The following is a 20,838-nucleotide window of genomic DNA, read 5'->3' on the forward strand; positions in this document are numbered from 1 at the left end:
ATAAGTTGGGGCTTGACTTTACCGTATAATTTCTGGTATTTACAATGTTGGTCGTATAAGTCGAATGCAGAAAACTCATGCTATTGGTCCAAGAGATTATGATATGCTAACGCCCACCTGAGAGAGTAACCAGAGAGTACACTGCCTTTTTTATCAATGTATTGTGTCTACGTGACCACACGGTAATACCCAAACTATTCCGAAGCAACATTTGCACTGCTTTATGTTTTTTGTATCTCACACCCTCATACACCTTTATCGTAAGAGCATCCTTTACCTACGATTTGATCAGAAGAAAATAGGAAGCTGGTTTTAAATTAAAAGTCATTGAAGTGGCGAAAGAAATTGGTAACTGCGCTGCTGCAACAAAATTCGATGTGTCTGAGAAACTGGTGCATGATTGGAGGAAGCAAGAAGATGTAAAAAAAAAAATTAAGTGTCCCATTTTTTGAATGAGCGTATAAGTCGAGGTTTGATTTTATGATCAAGTTTCGGGCTTCAAGACCTGACTTATACGCGACTATATACAGTAGATTAGATCAGCAGGATGAAACTGAGGGATATAACAAAGTAATGATCTTAGGTTAGTTAGGTTCATTTGCACAGTCAAGATCCACATTAGTTTGCACCCAATCAGCACATACATGTAAATGGTATAATCTTTTAACACATCTATATCTTACCATTATTTAAAAATCTCCAAATAGTTGAGAGCCTTTGGTGCATATCTATATCTAAAGAAAACACTTCTTAATTATAAATTGTTATTGAGGACAAAATTTTAAAATATATATATTAATTGTCATGATTTCATTGTTCCCTTGGTAACTGTGCTGGGTTCAAATGCAATATCTCAGTTAAACAAAACAGGCAAACCCAAACCAAAGACAGACACAATGCTTGAAAAAGATGCTTGTCTTCAGAAATCGAAAAGAGATTACCCTGTCTACCTTCGGGAACAGCAGGCTAGTGATCTTAGAGCTGTGTTTTTTGTTTCAATCTATTCTCCAATGTGGGTTGTTGTTAACATAACTACATACAGTATATAAGTGGTATTTTAATACACATTCTCACCCACTTAATGCTGGGTGATGTCTCTAGCTAGTAGTTCTGGACACTGAGGTAACAAGTTGAAGTTGAAGTTCAAATTCCTCCAGCTGGTGAGGAAACACAACTGCTATAAGAAGTGCATAGAGTCACAAGCTGCCATTTGTATGAAACCGTCTGTTTATTTGTAATTAGTGATACTCTGATCGATCAGCTGTTGATTTTCACCCCAAATGACTCAGTCGGTGATCAGTAAATTGGCTGATCTCTAAGACTGATTTTTTTCAGAACCTGCTTTTCTAAGCTTTACGGTAATTTATTTGTAGTGCTCCTTTACATGATGTATTACATTACTTGAGGAATTGCACATGTCATTTTGTTGCTGAACCTCCTGTAAACAAAAAGCTGACAGTCATACTCTAGGAGAGACTGAAGGCAGGAATATTGGCTTTTACATTAAAGAAAGTGAAGTAATAAACTGAAAAAAAGAATCTCAGGGGATGTCCTGTGCATGGAGAGGAACAGTAGGGTATTAAAAAATGAGAGGCGTGCCTGTGGCAGAAATTACAAGAATGAGTATAGACGTTTTCATTTTGTAATGTAATTAAAACAGACTGTATTCCTTGTTTGAGTGTAGACGGTTAGCAAGCTTCTGCTTAGTACAGCAGCTCACATTTTAAGTAGAAAAAGAACAGATGAAGAAGAGTTTGCCCTCGCTGCTTAGTAAACAATAGGCGTGTTAGCTTAAGAGTCAAATGTGTCGATTTGATGTAAAATTGTTAAGAATGTTAGCCTTCTGTCGTCATGATAAACATGAATATTTTATTAGAACCATAGCCTGTAATTTTTTTCTTTTATGTCATGTGTATTAAATAATTTTGTTTGTTTCATAAGTTTATAAAAGTATGCTTTAGTGGGATTTTATTTAACTTTTTTTTGTAGTCGGTGAACAACAAGCCTACAGAATGTTATTTTGTTAATAAAAAGTTAACAGGTAACACCTGCGGTCTGCAGTTTAATTTTAAAAATATCACTTTAATATTAAACATAAGGCTTCTACATGGTTGGTTATGCAGAAGCTTAATGTAAAATAATAATAATAATAATAGGATAAAGAAAACAAATTGGAATTTGTTTTGAAATCCGTAAATTCAGTAACATGAAATCGGTGGTGAGTATCGGCCCTAATAAAACCTGATCGAAGCGTCCCTATTCATAACACTACGTTTGCTAGTAATGCCGTACATAAGATCTGCTGGCAAAGAGGACATGCAAGTTAAAATTTCCCATACAAGTGTGAGAATTAGGGGTTGTATTAAGCCAGAATGTGTTTTCACCAGACCACAATTGAATGTGTGTTGTGCAGGATGGGCAGTGTCCATAAGACACATTGTGACACTTCCATTATTCTCATTTCAGAGTTCCAGGGCTAACCACTATGCTCCAAATTTGTGTCCTTGGTATTTGATTTTGGGCTTAATAACAGAATTAAATAAAACATATTGGGTCAAAAGGTGTGAGAAACTTATGCATGGTGTAAGGAACTAAAATACAGATGATACAGATCTAAGATATTAATTAATAAGTTTTTTGTCTTATTAATGTGACCCAATATGTCACCCTGCCCTGTGTCTGTGTGTGATCACATTGTGAATAATTTACGCTTTCACAATTTTTGAATTGTCAGTCTTCCTTCAGCATTGCTGTTCCTTAGTATTCATACTGGAACAACATCCTAGAAGATAAGAAAGCCCAACAAAGAACTCCATTGCTGAGTTTCATTTAAAGTACATCATTGTGTTCAAGACTGAAAGTCACATAATTTCAGAAACGCTCTTTAACAAAGCACCTTTATTCAAAGCATTCAATATTTTGCAGGATTTGCTTTGATAACACATTTCAGTCATTGAAATGCTGTAGCTCCTCTTTCTAATGTGACAAGGCTGGCTCAGCAAACAAGAAGCTTCTCTGCTTGAACACAAACAGTATTTTATTCCCCTCATGACTGCAGCATTGTGGGTGTTCACTAAATACCTACTGTTCTTTGGTGACCTCTCTCTTTTTCCAAATTGTGCTTGCTATTATATGCCCTTTACAAAAAAAATCACCATATGAGCTTTACAAGTGCAGCCAGACGTCTCAGCATTTACAAAAAACAATGATGCATGACTGAAGTCTCCACAAGGTTGATATGTGATCCAGCAAAGTGTGTTATTATTATTATTATTGCATATTTGGCAGACTCTAAGAAAGTCACCCAAGGTGGTTTTTAAGATCATGATACATTATAACTGCTTCAATAAATATTTTTAACAATCGGAGTGAAGGTTTGTTAAAGACTATGCAGTGCATCAAAATGGGGATTAAACTGGCAAGTCTGAGGTTTCACTTAAAATACCTTAAGGAGTATACCATCCTGCCTGCCTTCACACCACAGATGGGTTCACTCTGGGGCACCTCAGTTACACTGTAGTGTGCAAAGACTGATAAAGGGTATTCAAGTTAAATGACAAAACATGGATTAAACAAATTAAACTGAATTACTGTCAAGACAAAAACAAAGAGGATTTCAAGCATTAGTAACTCACCTACAACAAAGAGAGCAGAGAGGTAAGTTCTAAGGCATTTTTTTTCTGCAAGTGTGCCAAAAAATCCTCTTTAATTCAATAAATTGTCTACTTTTAATGTAAATGCTCACTGCATAATAAAACGATTGCACCACGTTGGTTTACCTTTGATTTTGGCCTTATGCCCATTTCAACAGCTTTGTCTGTTTGTGCAATTTGCATGTCTGCGCTATTGGCACATAACATTCCTGACTCTAGAACTTTGTATTGTGAAAAAGGTTATGATTTATTTTTTTGTATATAACCTCTTTTACAGTTCTTAGAAACATAGTGCTAAATTAGAATAATACAATAGGCTTCATAAAAAGCAGTGAAGGCTACCAAACACGGCATTATGAATGATAGTTTTGTACATGCACTATGACTATGTTAAAAAAAATGTATACTTGGTACGCTTGTGATTTTTGTACTCTACATGTAAGCTCCACTAGGGTTTAATTGAAATGAGAATTAGCAAAAGTCTAATTGTAGAAATCCCAGCAGGAACTACAAGTAAATCAATCAGCATGCTGAATCTGGACAATATGCCGTAGGTGTGGTTCCTGCTAAACCCTGCAGGCAATGCTAGCTGTAGAATAAAGAATGCCTGCTAGTCTGAATCTATTTTTTTCTCGCAGTAATTCATGTTCTTTGAAAGATAAGAAGTAGATATTGCACAGTGAAAAAAAAAAAATCAAACCTGCCAAATAAAAGCGCAAAAATGACATGATTATTCATCGCTTTCTATAGCTACAGGCTTGCTGTTATTGGCAGGTAGCTCTCTACTTGTAGTGCTGTTTTTCTCTTCAATAACCCCCCTTTAACAATGCATATTACAAAAACTGTTATTTAAGTAATTCCTTCAAATCAGTTTTTTTTTGTCTTTACATTATATACTGTTTTTAATTTTTTAAGATGATCTGTTTGCTTAAACCATGTTGCTAATGCAGTGATACCAATATGACTGAAAAAGCAAAAGGAAAGGTTTCTCATTCCCATTCAATGCTTATGTTTTTAAGAGAATGTTATCCACAGCTTTCACTACTTGTACATAAATGTTTGAACCAGTGATATGTGTAAAGTGATTCATGTATACACAATACAATATGTATTCCTTTACTTTGTGATGATTGACATAGATTAGTGAGCAAGGCGCTAGATTAAAAGAGAAAGAAAATGGAAACATTTCACAACCGTGTATTACTGTTCCGATCATTCTCATTAAAATTAAAATTATACTAATAAAAATACTAATTTATAATTACCTTCTCAAGTCTGAACAATAAATAGCAAAATACTTCATGGGTTGCATTAAGAGACTGTGCATTTTTATTCTTGTAAAACACAGCTCACTGAGTACAGACTGTACTTAAGTAAGAGCACTTTACAAACATTTAAAATTGTAATATGTTAACTCTGTAGTACAAATCATTATAACATATGCACACATAAACACTAACAACAAGTTAATCTCAATGGTTAAATAAAATGGCAGGTTAACGTCCATAGTGGAAGAACTAATATATCAACATTCCAGAGTGTCATTTATATCAGAGAAAGTACCTGTTTTGCTGAACTGGCCACTCAAAAGTTTCAAACTGTACAAAATATAATAAAGTAAGATAAATAAGTGCTGTGTCAATCCAGTCACTGGTTGTTAAAACAATAAATTATTCAGGTCATGATTTGGTATGATTTTGGGTCCTCAAATGATGCCATTGTTTAGTTCCATCATTAGGTCCGATTCCAGTGTTGCTAAAGGCATGGCCATAGTCAATACAACGGGATAGAAGGGCGGCTATGAGTTCAAATCCTTAACTGATCTGCAGATGACACAACTCTAAAGAACTCAGAGTTTACCGTTGTGCTCTTTTCTCGTGTGTTTTTTGGTTTTGCCCCTCCTGTTCTCTTAAACACGATTATTGGCTTCAGTTTCATTTCGCTTTATAGCTTTTTTGATTTTCTTTTAATGCGTATCTCACAGGTATGATCAAAAAGTTTATCTGCCAATTTGCTGAGCGAACAATTAGTCTTTCAATTACAACTTGTCCCTACATGCCATTGATTTGTCAAATATTATATATTAGAAACAATTTATTTGAGTGATCTTGAGCAAGAATACTACTTGTTTAACATAATGCCAACTTTTAAATTATTGAGACCTTTGTTTTAGTTACAGTTGCAACAATTTCCTGTTGTTTGTTAATGTAAATATCTTTTATTGAGGCAGTGTTACAAACTATGGTAGTGACTGATAGTGTTGATCAGTGAATTTCGCCAAAGCGTTATTCGCAGTGAATTGGCTGTGTTTGCCCTTATTCGTTGAAATATTTACTGATTTAGGAGAACATTTTTCCCCAGAGCCCCATAATGCTTTCCAATGCTTTGCAATGCCATCACAACATCCCCCAGAATTATAACAGCCAACATTGGATGGGACTGCTCCCTGGGTATATAATGCTGATCATTTGCAATACAGACTCTGTGAGACTTAGTTAGTGGTAGAACAGGTAAGTAAATAATGCAGATTCTCAACATTTTATTTTTATGAAACATATACAGCATAAATAACAAGTTATCTCTTCTTGTCACCAAAAGTCCAGGTCAATCTTCAAGTTCCACATCAGTATGGAGGAGAGTGCCATATGCATGCATAATTAGCCACGTGGAGATAAAAAACAAACCTTGAAGGAGCCTGACACTGGCAAAAATAGGAAACTCTATAAAATAATAAAAATAATGAAAGATTTATTACTATTTACAAGACAATTCTATCTTTTTGATAGAAGAAAAAGTGCAAAGCATTAGCACAGACAGTTTAGAGTGCCTTCAGTGCGACTTCATAAAATAGAACAAGTCAGTGTCAATCATGACATGCCACTTTGAATTTTCAGCCTTTAAAAAACCTACAAATTTTTTCTGACCTTTGACTACAATTTTGGCTTTGTTTTGACGAAATGTATGATTGTGTCTTACTGTGTTCGTTCTCCTTTGGTCTCACGGAGGTACGGTGGTGCAGTGGTTGGCACTGCTGCCGCATAGCTCAGGTCACCTTTTTGGCCACAATAATCAGTCTAGTATAGTTTGCAGACTAACCCTCAGGGACACTTTAAAGATGATTGCACCATTATAATCCAGTCAAATCTAGTTCAGTTAGTCTTTCACATTGATTTCAATGCATTTCTCTGATTTCGGCGATGTTCACAAACACTTCCGTGATTTCTCTGAACTCGAGGTGAAACAAACACAGTGGAATTCGCTCATCATTAGTGACGGAGTATACAGTTTAGCTGATGTCACCAGGTGGTGCTCTGTTTCCTGTGTTTAGAAGCAGGTCATTTAAGCTTTAGCTTATGCTGATAAAAGATGCTGCTTCTGAGGGTTGTTGCAATACAGACGTCATGGGTTTGTGGCTGATTGAGATGGCTTGTGTTGTGTCATATATTCCTTCAGTCATCCATTTCTCCTTTTCCTTTTTTTCTTTTCACACCCATCTCCTCTGACATTATGTTGAATATTCATACCTTGCATTCTTTATCAATGTCTTGAAACTTTGTCTTTAATATTTTCAGGGCTCCAAAATATGTTTCATCACAATATGTTAAATGCCCTCCATATTGTTTGGGACAAAGACACCTTTTTCTTTGATTTACTCCTCTGCTCCACAGTTTAAAATTACAAATCAAGCATTCCAGATTTGATTAAAGTGCAGATTCCAGACTTTCATTTAAGGGTATTTGCATACATTTCAGTCACACCATGTGGAAATTCCAACATATTTTTATACATGGCTTCCCCATTTCAGGATCCCATAATGTTTGGGGGGCGGCACGGTGGCGCAGTGGGTAGCGCTGCTACCTCGCAGTTAGGAGACTTGGGTTCGCTTCCCAGGTCCTCCCTGCATGGAGTTTGCATGTTCTCCCTGTGTCCACGTGGGTTTCCTCCGGGTGCTCTGGTTTCATCCCATAGTCCAAAGACATGCAGGTTAGGTGCATTGGCGATCCTAAATTGTCCCTAGTGTGTGCTTGGTGTGTGTGTGCCCTGTGGTGTGCTGGCACCCTGCCCAGGGTTTGTTTCCTGCTTTGCACCCTGTGTTGGCTGAGATTGGCTCCAGCAGACCCCCGTGACCCTGTAGTTAGGATATAGTGGGTTAGATAATGGATGGATGGATAATTTTTGGGACACTGAAATGGCAGGTATATTAAAGCAATCATATTTAGTACTTTGTTGCAGATCCCTTGCATGCAATGACTACTTGAAGCTTGTGATTCATAGACATCAACACAGGCTGAGTACCTTCTCTGGTGATGCCTCATCTTCAGCTCCTGTTTGTTTTTGGGGGTTATCCCCTTAAATTTTCTCTTCAGCATATGGAAGGCATGACAATTGAACTTAAATCAGATGACTGGCTTGGTCATTCAAGAATTTCCAATTTTTTAACTTTGAAAAGGTCCTGTGTTGCCTTTGCAATATGTTTGGAGTCATTATCTTGTTGTAGGATGAAGCACCATCCAACGAGTTTGGAGGCATTTACTAGAACTTGAGCAGATGTTTCTATAAACCCTTAGAATTTATTGTGCAACTGCCACCAGCAGCTCCATCATCAGTGAAGATAGGTGTGCCAGTACATGTGGCAGCCATACATGCCCAAGCCATAACAACCCCACCACCATGTTTAACAGGTGAGGTGGTATTCTTTACATCTTGGACAGTTGCTTTTTATTCCCACAGTTTGCTCTTGCCATCATCCTTATACAGGATACAGGATCAGGATTATACAGGATCATCTTTGTCTCATCCACACAATTTTTCAGAATTCCGAATGTTTGTTTAAGTAGTTTTTCATAAACTGTAATCTGGTTATCCTGTTTTTGTTGCTAACTCGTGGTTTGCATCTTCCAGTGTGGCCTCTTTATTTCTGCTCATGAAGTCTTCTGCAGATAGTAGTCTCCAACACATACACATCTGCGTGCTGAAGACGGTTTCTGATCTGTCAGACAGGCGTTGGGTTTTTTCTTTACCAAAGTGAGGGTTTTTGTGTCATTAGAAGTGGAAGTTTTCCTTGGCCTACCATGCCCTTTGTGATTACTGAGCTTACCAACACATTCTTTCTTCTTAATGATATTTCAGACCGTTGATTTAGGTAATCCTAATGTTTTACCAATGTCTCTCATGGTTTTATTCTTGTTTTCAGACTCATAATGGCTTCTTTGGCACAGCTCATGTCGCTATGTTGAACAATGGCAACGATAGATTCCAAAGACAGTCTGTAGGTAGAAGCAAGCTTAGGTATCTTATGCCTGCACTAATGAAGCAATGAAACACCAGTGAGTAATCATAAACACCTGTGTTGCCAAATGCTCCAAACATTATTTTGAAATAGGAAGACCACGTAGAAAAAGTGTTATAATATCTAGATGTTGTGACCAAAATTTGATTTGTAATTTTAAACTGTGGAGCACAAGGACTATCTTAAAGACAGACCTCAGTATGTGCGTCTTGGGAACTGCACGTCTGACATTGTGGTCAGCAACACAGGAGCGCCACAAGGGACTGTACTTTCTCCGGTCCTGTTCAGCCTATATACATCGGACTTCCAATACAACTCGGAGTCCTGCCATGTGCAAAAGTTCGCTGATGACACTGCTATCGTGGGCTGTATCAGGAATGGGCTGGAGGAGGAGTATAGGGACCTAATCAATGACTTTGTTAAATGGTCCGACTCAAACCACCTACACCTGAACACCAGCAAAACCAAGGAGCTGGTGGTGGATTTTAGGAGGCCCAGACCCCTCATAGACCCAGTGATCATCAAAGGTGACTGTGTGCAGATGGTGCAGACCTATAAATATCTGGGAGTGCAGCTGGATGATAAATTAGACTGGACTGCCAATACTGACGCGCTGTGCAAGAAAGGACAAAGCCGGTTATACTTCCTTAGAAGGCTGGCTTCCTTCAACATCTGCAATAAGATGCTGCAGATGTTCTATCAAACAGTTGTGGCGAGCGCCCTCTTCTACGCAGTGGTGTGCTGGGGAGGCAGCATTAAGAGGAAAGACGCCTCACGCCTGGACAAACTGGTGAGGAAGGTAGGCTCTATTGTTGGCATGGAGCTGGACAGTTTAACATCTGTGGCAGAGCGAAGGGTGCTCAGCAGGCTCCTATCAATTATGGAGAATCCACTGCATCCACTAAATAATGTCATCTCCAGACAGAAGAGCAGCTTCAGCGACAGACTGCTGTCACTGTCCTGCTCCACAGACAGATTGAGGAGATCGTTCCTCCCCCAAACTATGTGACTCTTTAATTCCACCAGGGGGGGTAAACGTTAATATTTAACATTATACATAGTTATTGTCTGTTTTTTTCACCTGTATTATTATCATTCTTTAATTTAATATTATTTATTGTATCAGTATGCTGCTGCTGAAGAATGTGAATTTCCCATTGGGATTAATAAAGTATCTATCTATCTATCTATCTATCTATCTATCTATCTATCTATCTATCTATCTATCTATCTATCTATCTACAAGGGTAAATCAAGGAAAAATGTGTCTTTGTCCCAAACATTATCGAGGGCACTAGAGAATTATTTTGACTTTTGCATTCTTCAATTGATTTCCATTGAATCTCATTCATTCTGTTGATATTGTATGATTCAGTTTCAGGACTGCAAGAACAACTTCAAGATCTTACTCAAAATAAGTGCCTTAAAAAGAAAATTACCCATTACATATGAAAACTAATTTTCAGCACACTGAGTTGTTAAGTTACAAGTTTCTTTATAATATGACAAAATAAATAATTCCATTAATTATTAATTAGTAAAACAGCACCATGATGCTTTGTGTTGCTAGTGTGGAAGATGAATGTTCTCTTCGTTCCCTTGTACTAATCCATGTCTGAGAAGTTAAGCAGAAGTAAGCTTTACGAAATCATACATTATGTAAAAGCATGCTTTGATGAGCAAACAGAAAAATATTTGTCCAAGGGACTCAAGGTCTAAGCATTCCAAAACATGAGTCTGCCTTATCCCATTTCCTCTTATCATGAAAAGCCTGCGCCTGCCTACTTTATTATTTTTCTCTTTGCAGCTGCAAGCCACCAATATCTTTGCTGCAAAGCTTAAAAACTTCAGTCAAGGACACGATGTACTTTGAGAGGGCTAAGCAGATCATTGTTTTAGAAATGAAGCTCCTTAAAACTTCAACCTTGAGAGATGACTGTTGCATTCCATAATGATATTAAATCACGCGTTCTAGGGGTATAAAACTTTGCCCCACCCGACAGACGGGGTTCAGAAGAGCCCTGATGCTGTCAAGTAATATTGATTGCCTGCTTTCTGAAACTCTGCTCACTGTGACGCTGAAGAATAAAAGCTGCTATATAACCACACCTGCTGTCTTGTCTGAGTCTTGTCCACACTAGTCACTGCAAACTGCATTTTTGTGACATCATCATGACTACATACTATGTAATAAAATAAGTTTAGTGTCCGTCTGGTCCCTGCAAGCAACATGATTGGTCAGTTTGGCTTTGGCGACACGATTGATAGAAGGTGATGAGATATACAAGGAGGTTTAAAGGAGTAGGAGGCATGCTGAGAGTCGCTTTCAAAGACAGGAAATATAATAGGCGGACAGGAGGCAAGCAAGGTGCCTTCGAAATGACAGAGTTTGAAAAGAAGTCTTTATAGGAACACACTTGAGAGAAGAAGCACCAGTAAAGAGAGGTTCAGATACACAAGGATACAGAGAAAAGGTTCTGTGGGCACACAAAGGGCAAGAGATATTAAATATTTTAAAATTTATTCTATTACCTGTCTTTGACAGGTAACATGACTAGTGCTATATAATATAGCAGGGGTCCTCAATCACAGTCCTGGAGGGCCGCAGTGGCTGAAGGTTTTTGTTCTAACCAGACTGCTTAATTAGAAAGCAATTCTTGCCAATTATTTAATTTCATGGCTTGTTATTGCTTTAACTCCGCTATGTCAGGTAATTCTCATATCCTGGATTTTCTTCCCCTTTCTAAGGATATCATCCAAATGATTTGAAGGCTAAAATGGAGGAGTAATTCTCAGTCCTTCACGTTTTTCTCTTCACTTTCCTTCCAAGTAATTAATTAAACCCAATAGTGCATGATAAATACACACAGGTGTAAATGGTAACAAGCTAAATGGAGAAATGCTGGTCTCTTTTGTCATTTGCATGTTATTGCTAATTAGGAGCGATTAAAGACCAAGAATACAGCTGTTTAAGAGTAAAACAAGCAGTAAGGGTTCAAAATCTTAACGAGCGAGACAACTAAAGTGAAGCAGAAGTGTTACTTGAGCAATAAGTGCTTCTTATTAAGCAATTGGGTTGGAGCAAAAACCTGCAGCCACTGCGGCCCTCCAGGACTGTGATTGAGGGCCCCTGTAATATAACATTGCAGATTCAAGAGATTCCAAAATAGAAGACTAGTGCTTACTTTTGAATCTGACTTTTACTTATTTTTTTCTTAACAACATTGAGGTAATGCTTAAATACCTAACTAATATGAGGTAGAATAATAATATAGAAAGGATCAGAAGATGGAACATAAGCCCATAAATCAAAGAGAAAGTCAGAACCACAAAGCAAAAATGCTATCCTGAACTCATAGTCTAAATAGAGAACAGCAAGAAGTCAAACCAAACATACATACTACAGTAACTTGTCTTGTTTAATTTCATAATTTTGGATGCATAATGACATGCCACTATTTCAAGTTTTGCATTGATAATGTCACAATGCATTACTCCAGAACCACATATCTAACAACTATGCAGCGCAACATAGAAATGGTTCTACAAAATGGCGGTGCACATGAGAAAAAGAAAAATTTGCAGCAAAACAAAAAATAATATTACAAATATTTACATAATTCCAGAAGCTTAACAGGAATACTATAAACATACCCACATGATCTTGGGTGAAGAAGCCTTCAAAAATAATAAGGACCATACATAAAAAATGTATCCACAGCAGAAAAAATTTTCACAACATTAGGGTTTAGTGTTACCCACATAAACTTTAGTTACTGACCTCCACTCTTCATGTATAAACCTATGCTTCATCTGATAATTCCTCTGATATTTCCAAACATTAAAATTTATGCCATTCTTTTAAAAGTCCATTCAAAAGGACATTTATACAAAGCTCATGATATTCATGCTATATTGGAATTCAACAAAAAAAATCTTCCTTGAAGTTTATTATGAATTTTCACATGATTTAATCTTTCCCATTATTACCTCTTTACACTTCTGCATAACAATTTTCAATTGAAAAATATTACCAATCTGGTAATAGTTTAGGTACTACAAAAAAAAAATGCATTACTTATATGCTGTTATGTAACAAGACCTTAACAAAGGCTTCTTTTGGTCTCAAATACAAAGCTTCAGTAGAGTGGTTATTAATCTCTGCAATGTGGCCTACTAAGTTAACTTCACTTTGGAACAGTCAGAGGTGTCTTAAGCGAGACATATTTCTATTGGTATTGCATACTTCAATACAAGACCTGTCAATCTTTCATTTTTGCAAGTAATTTTACCAGCGAATCAAATATGCCACACTGCACAGAGATAAATAACTTACTGTCATCTTTTTTTTTTTTTAGCAGTCTCAAGCTGGCAATAGGAGACGTTATTGTTTCCGCTGGAGAACGTCTGGATTCAATTACTTTACTTTCACTTTCTTTTATAGTCAAATATTCCAAGACTGCCTCCACACCCATCTGCAAGTTTTTCATAGCACATGCAACCCTGCCCTAAAATTAAGATTTTACATTTGGGATGTCTACATATTAGTTCATATCAGATCAAGTTCATGTGCATTGATGTGCTAGTACAATGTTTTTTTGCATAGCCAGACAATAATGAAATATCTCCAAAGTGAGTCCACATTTTTTCATTCCATTTGGTTGTAAGCATGTGGGCTCACACTTACCTGGATGGAGCAGGCAGATCACAATTTGGGCTAAAGAGCTGGGTAATAACGCAAGTCTAAAAAAAATGTCATTTTCTTTCATACCTGGTCATAATGAGATTTTATGGTACTGATAGCCATCTGAAAATCTCAGACAGAGTATCATAATCTAAGGCAACAGTTATGGTTTCAGTACACAAGCAATTCATTCAGGGTTGTCATTATACTTTCCTGTGTTTTCTTTGGCTTACTTTACTAATAGAGGATTTACCTACTTTGACCCTTTGGGTCACTATGGCATGACTATAATCTAGATATTTCATGGTGCTGAATGAAAGTTGCAGCTTAGCTGGAAATATAGTATTTATTATTTTTAAAGAAAAAGCATAATAAAATTGCATCTGGGTATAAACTCTCCACTTTTTTTCTTTGGGGCTTTAGTGTTGTTTCTACCACTTGTCCCCTTATTGCATTTTGGTTTTTAGAGCAACTTATGGTGGGATGACTAGTAAATTGCCTCATTTGACAAAGCATGTTTCACAGTGAATTTGCTGTGTTCACCAGTAACTTTATTTATCAAATATTTTCCTGGAAATTTGCCATGTGTCCAACTTAGATTAACTTTTTTTCCCAGTGCCCCATGATACCTTAGGAGGGCAGCATGACATCAAAGAGCTAGAGCAGCCATTGTTGGATGGGGAAGCCCCCATAGTATATAATGTTGAAAAACACACAGAAAACAAGTCAAACACACAAAAGGAAACTGGAAATGTCTCAGTGTATTCATGTCGGAAAGGTTATCTCTTTTGGAAGGGATTTGTATTTCTATGTGAGCCTACCCCTTTTATAGAACAGTAATTCCTCACCCTTTGTCAGTAAATGGTTCTGAAAGGCATGACTTAAGTCAGAAAACCCCTAACAAATTATTCAGACACCCTATAAACACCTAATAAGCATTTCCCTTAAATGTATACACTTTATTAATGCTAAATTAAAGAGAATAACAAAGTTATGACATTGTGAAAAGTCTGCTTAAACCTCATAAACCATGCTGCACTTGTCTTGAACTCTGTGTTATTCTTGGGAAAGGTGGTCTGCAAACAAAAACAACACTTTCTTCTGAATCAAAATCTGGTTAATGGGAATATGCTGACAAGTCTGCCGTTCAATCGAAAGGAACAGAAGGTTTTCCATTTCTTCATAAATCTTGCCTCTCATCTTGCTGATGACGGTGTTCTTCATTCCTGGAGCCTTACCCTTAATGTGGATGAAAATCTGTTCCTTGTCATACATCATCATCTGACTTAAACCAAAAGCACAAGCAATGGTAGCAACCTTTTCACCCCTTTCATGATGTTTTATCATGGTAACCTTATCTTCTAACAATATAGCATGACGGTTAAGGCTAGGAATGTTTTTCGTAGCCATTGATGCAAATATTAAAGTCACAAATGCAACACAAACAACACACTGTGAATAGCACAAACAAAAATTTGAACTAAACTGGTATGCATGAATAACAAAGCAGACTAACAACGCCACCATGCATTGGAACTCAGAGTTATTGGCACCAAAGTCCAGGTAAATAAGACAATATTTTTTAATTTATAAGCTTTTATTTGATTCTATATACTACAATATACTGTATTATTTTACATATTTTATCATCTGCTGACTGATGTAAGGTTGCATAAACAGACTGAAGACGATTTGTATTTTTCCATATATTTTTAACAAAAAACAGATGTAAAGTCGAATTTGTCATAGCACAAAAACAGTTTTTAAAACAGTTGCTGTGGCCTGAAAATGCTTGTGAGCGTTTAATAAGTAGGCTCCTTTGAAAGGTACACTAAACTTATCAGTCTTCAGAGCTTTGGGTTGTACTTTTACTTATCTAGCTTTTAATGTTTTGAATTGTAAGCTTATTAAATCCACAGTCTTATAGAAGTAGGAGGCCATAAATTCATTTCTAAATCTAGTATTACAGCTCCTCTATTAATTAATTATTCAGGTAATTAAACCTTCAAATGACTTTGCATGGCTAAAATCATTCAGAAGTTTATAATTTTACATTTTACTTTAATTAATTCTTTACCTGAGCTTAAAAGTAAGATGTGGATGAATTGTGTGTCTTTTTCAATAAAAAATTAAATGCACACACTAGATATTTGAAGTGTATTTTTTACATTTTTGAACATACTGAAACGCATATCTATTTACTTTATATTAGCATGACAGTTTAGAAGATTAGTAACTATAAGCACTGTTTAAATTGTTACTGTGGCACTGTCCACAGTGCAGATCTACTTTTCCAATTCTGTGAATCAATAGAACATTTGTCCTTCTTAAAAAGACAAGAGTAGTATAATTGACAAACAATATTTTTGCTCAAAATCCTTTAAAGGTCAATTGCTGGGGTGAATTCATTATTTTTTAATCAGTAAAGTGAACAAAAATATGGCAACACCCTAAAACGTTACTTAATATCCTAGCAGATTGTCCATTTGTCCCCAAAGCATCAATGGCAATGATCGTAATTGCTTCACCAAATGGCCCCTGGTTCCACATGAACCTAAAAAACATTGTTAAGCTGAATATTTTCCCAGTTCTAGTTGCTCCCCAGTCCCAGAGGATAAATCTGTACGCTTTCTCCCAGGCTTTTAATGCAAGTGACCATCCCATAATCAATTTTTGCAATTCAATAGCAAGTCTAATATCTTTGGAAAAATTGCTGCCTTCATTTTCCTTCGTTTTATTTTAATTTTTGTTGTGCTAGTCAGGGGCCAATTTTAAGAGAAATCAGTCTGCTTAATGGATAAACCCTGGCAGATTTATTTAGTCCATCTGTCCACTGGTTTCAGCTGAGTTTCTAATTTTACAACATTAAAATTAAAGACAAGGAATCCTTCTCTATCTTTATCCAGCCTGCCTTGTGTTTTCAGGTAATTGTAAATGAGATGGAGTTGCTTGTCATTTTAGCAGACAAAAATTGTAAGAGAATATTAGGTATGAAATAAGTCAAATGTGAAATAGAAGCGTTTGAAAGGGATGTATAAATTAATGGGAGCTTATTAGATGAACCGTGTTAAATAAAAGATAACATTAAACATAAGGAGCACAGGAAGAGTCAAAACAATATGCATTTTGACCAATGAATTCTCTAATTATGTGGTAATTATAACATTACCCTGTGCCAGGGATCTCATTAGTATCCTGTGCAGAAGAATGTTACTCTATTAAATATAAATGACATACAGTTTGAAACATTTACTAGGGAGTGTTTCTGAATCCAAAAGTTGCAATAATGTAAAATTTCAGTCGCATAAAAAGAAAATGGCAAATCCCCAACAAAATCTTGAAAAATATCTGTGAGAGGCAAATGAATCAGATATCAGTCACCATTAGCAAATAACTAAATATAAGTATTGTAGGTGCCATGGAAGAAGGACAGGTACCGTGGCCAAGATAAAGGAAGGTTGCTTGTCTAGTCAGGAGGCCATAATGGATGGACCGAGCAAACGGGTAAACTCAATCACTCCAAATGACAGATGACAGAGTTTCTTCAGGGCTGAACCCAATTAAGACACCCGCAGGGTCTGGAATTGCAGCCCTGTCAGGGGTCTTTAGAAACTACCAGAGGGAGCTGCTGGGGGAGGACTACCCTGATTTCCAATGCTTCAGACAACCTGCGGGTGACACCAGAAGCAGTTTCTGGGTTGGAGTTAAAAGAGAGCCTGCAGCCTCTCTTAACTGAGTCAGAGTCTGGAGGCTGTGGACAACACTTGACAGGAGGTGAAGGAGACGCTTTGTATTTGTGCATTTTGGCTGGTAATTGTATGAAGGAGGTGTTAGAACCAAAAAAAAATATATTTTATTTGAATCTGGAGTTGTGTTTGGACATTATTTTGTCCGTGGTTTGTGGCTCAGTGGCATACCCTTGTGGTTACAGTGTATATAGTGTGGTGGATGGCCTGGGACCTTACCCAGCCTGGATGCCCTGACCATGGAAGGACCAGTGGAGAGAATACTTTCAAGACTGTTTCTCCCCTGGTCCAGCAGAGGGCAGCCTCCTTGGTTTCCAGCAGGGCCACGGGTCATGAGCATAGAAGTTCAACCCTGCTGGGCCCCGTAGCTACAACCAGGGGGCGCCTGAATGTTTCCAGGGCCCTACTTGGCGTGTCATGCCTGTCTGTGTCGGGGTTAACAATAATTTCTATTGTCATGCAAAACATAAGCTCCATCAGCTAGGTCAGTCAGGGGTGAGGGAGAGAGAACACTCTCAATAGAAAAGCTATGGTGACCTGGGTGAAGTCTTAAGATAGTGGACTGTACAGTAGGCCTGGGAGCAAATGCATTGCAGCTGTGAACTGTATATCCCTGGAGGTTGGTTCATGTAAGAATAGACAAAACAAATAGAGACAGTGGTGTAACATAAATATGAGTTTACAGGAAAAACAATCTGTGAAAAAGGGAAATATCTTTTAAGGTGAGGTGTCTCCAAAAGCCTTTCCCATGATAAAACAATGGGTGATGGTTTGGCATACGTTTTAATATAATATTCTTCCTGGTCTGGGTTTAGAAGACCATTAGAGAAATAATGCAATGAAAAAGCCCATGGAGACAACTCACTTTGCACTAACCAGTGCAACCATGAGTTAGCCCAAAACCAGTCCTATTACATAAGTGATATATTTATGTTACCAAGTAAGAATCATCTGTAACAAAGGCAAAGTAAGAGTTGCCTGTGATGCTCCACCTTGGTGATACACACAGATACGGAACCTGGCCTTGGTGGTTTGTTAAATTGTGCTTATATTAATGGTGAAATGAGGAGTTCCGTAGGTTGCAGCAGTAACAGATTACACCTATATAAACCATTACATTTAAAGGAAGAGACTGAACAATACAAATACTGTATGTTCATTTTGATGGCTAAATGTTTAAGTTTATGTCATGTAGGGCTATATGTTTCTTGGGTGTTATCCATTCTGAATTCCAAAATGATGAAGCTACTAGGCACTGAGACCTTATAAGACCTATATACAGATGTATAATAATTCTAATTTCAGAACGAAAATGAATCAGCTATGTCATATATATCAAATAGGTATGGGATTTGTGGGATTAAAAGGAGTTGTTGTGTTTTTTATATTGTGTTTGTGTATTGTCTGACTTATTTTTATGTTTAAGTGATATCATTGGGACATTTGAGCAAAGTGGATGGCAGCAGGGTACTAATAAATGAGGAATAGAAGAAACTGACAGACAGTAGTCAATAAGATAGTAAAACAACAGATAATAGCCAGGAAATGGTCAGAAGAGGATTCATTGTGTTAGGGTCTGTCCAGTTGCTGTCAGAATGGAAGTGATTACAGCACATACTATATGACAAAGCATTAAGTTAAAATAGTCAATGAAAGTGATTGATAAGTAAAAGATCCTAGTCTTTCCTGGAGTGCAGGGAGAATGTGGCCTCTCTTTATAAAAATAATGTATAATGAATTGTGGTCATACAAGGTATGCCAATTGAACTGGGGAAATGTTGGGGTACCAACTGGGTTACCTTGTTTAATAACAATTGTTGAAATAAACACAAATGGAACTCAAGGCAAGGAATCTTTATCAGATCAGGTATGGTGTGGAGCTCCTTCTCTCACGAGCGGGGTTCCAGAATGAGACACTATCCATCTGTGGGTGTCTGGCTTTTATACCCCTCTGATCGGAAGGGGCAGAGTCAATTGCCCTCACTGAGTGTTGTCTCCTGGCTGCTTTTGTCCTAGGGTGGGACTGTTTACCCAAATGAGTCAGCAGGGTGATCCACAGACACTAATGTGTAACAGTTTATATATTGAATAGGTAAAATATTTAAAGTGGTCAAAAAAGGTGTATTGGTTGAGTTGTCAAGGATAAATAACATTTTTGTGAATATCAGAGTTACTTAATATACTTCATATTTGCAGAGACTGGAGACTTTGGATTCATCCATTAATTTTCTAACCCATCTATCTAGCTGAGTGTCACAAGGAGCAGATGCCTATCCCGAAAGCTGATTCAGTTGATCTTAAAGCAGGTTTTTTTCTTTTTTTATTTTCCACGCCATGTGATTGCTGCAAAGTTATGGTTCTGCTTAAAAGCCAGCAAGTCACTTTCTAATAAGAAAATAAATGATGGCTATCTTTGCTGTCAATACAGAAATAATACAAACCAACCTCACAATGCCTGGCCCAAGCCTATGTAAAATAAAAATACACATATGTGTATTTGTATTAACTACTGTTTTATTTAGGATGGTGTAATAAGTACGGAACAGTCTGTACCATAAATGAGCTTAGACAGGGAATGCTGAGAGGAGTAAACCATATGTGATACTTGCATAAAGAAGATTTATGATTTATTGCACTACAGTGAGATGATTTTATTAAGTGTATCAGTTGAAAAATGAAATTCCCTATCAAGGTTTTTTTTTCTTTTAACTCAAGTCTGTTTTCTCACCACTGATCAGGACAAATGACATTCTGGATGACTGACTTTGAGAAAATTGACTTTGTGGAGTTTTATGATTTAACAGTTTTTATACAGCTCGCTTTTTGAAGCAGGCAGCACAGTAAAACTCAAGTGTCCTGTTAAAGTCCTTGGTCCCCAGAATCAAAACTTGAATGCTTTCTTTATGGAGGGGTAACCTATTGTCTCAGTGTGCACATAGGTGTCTTCTTCGAGTCTCAGGTAATTCTCAAACCTTAAAGCATGTAACCAAGTCAGTTGGCAATGCATTGCCAAATGGTGGGGACATTTAACTGTGCACAATGAAATGGACAGGCCTCTTACCCTGAGAAAACTATGGGCTTGCGCCAATGTACACAAAAAAGAAGCCTTTGTTAAGGACTTATTATGTAAGAGTAAATGAATAATTGATGGTTTTTGCAGTACATAGTGTTATATATAGTGTTTATATACTGTATATATAAATAAATAATGGTGGATGGCCGGGACCCTTGCTGGGAGGACCAGGGGAGCCAGCATTCAGAACAGTACCTCCCCCGGCATGTTAGTTGGCAACCACCAGTGGTGCCTCGGACTCCCACAGAGCTTCATGGTAGATGGAGTTCTCTACAGCCCTGTTGGGATCTGGGGGTTCCGCCAGAGGGTGCTGCAGCTGTTCCTGTGTCTGTGTGGGTGACTTATATAAGGGGCCAGAGGAGACTACTCGGTGAGCCAGAGTCGGGAGGAGG

This window comes from Erpetoichthys calabaricus, chromosome 4, assembly GCF_900747795.2.
Source record: "Erpetoichthys calabaricus chromosome 4, fErpCal1.3, whole genome shotgun sequence".
NCBI lineage: Eukaryota > Metazoa > Chordata > Cladistia > Polypteriformes > Polypteridae > Erpetoichthys > Erpetoichthys calabaricus.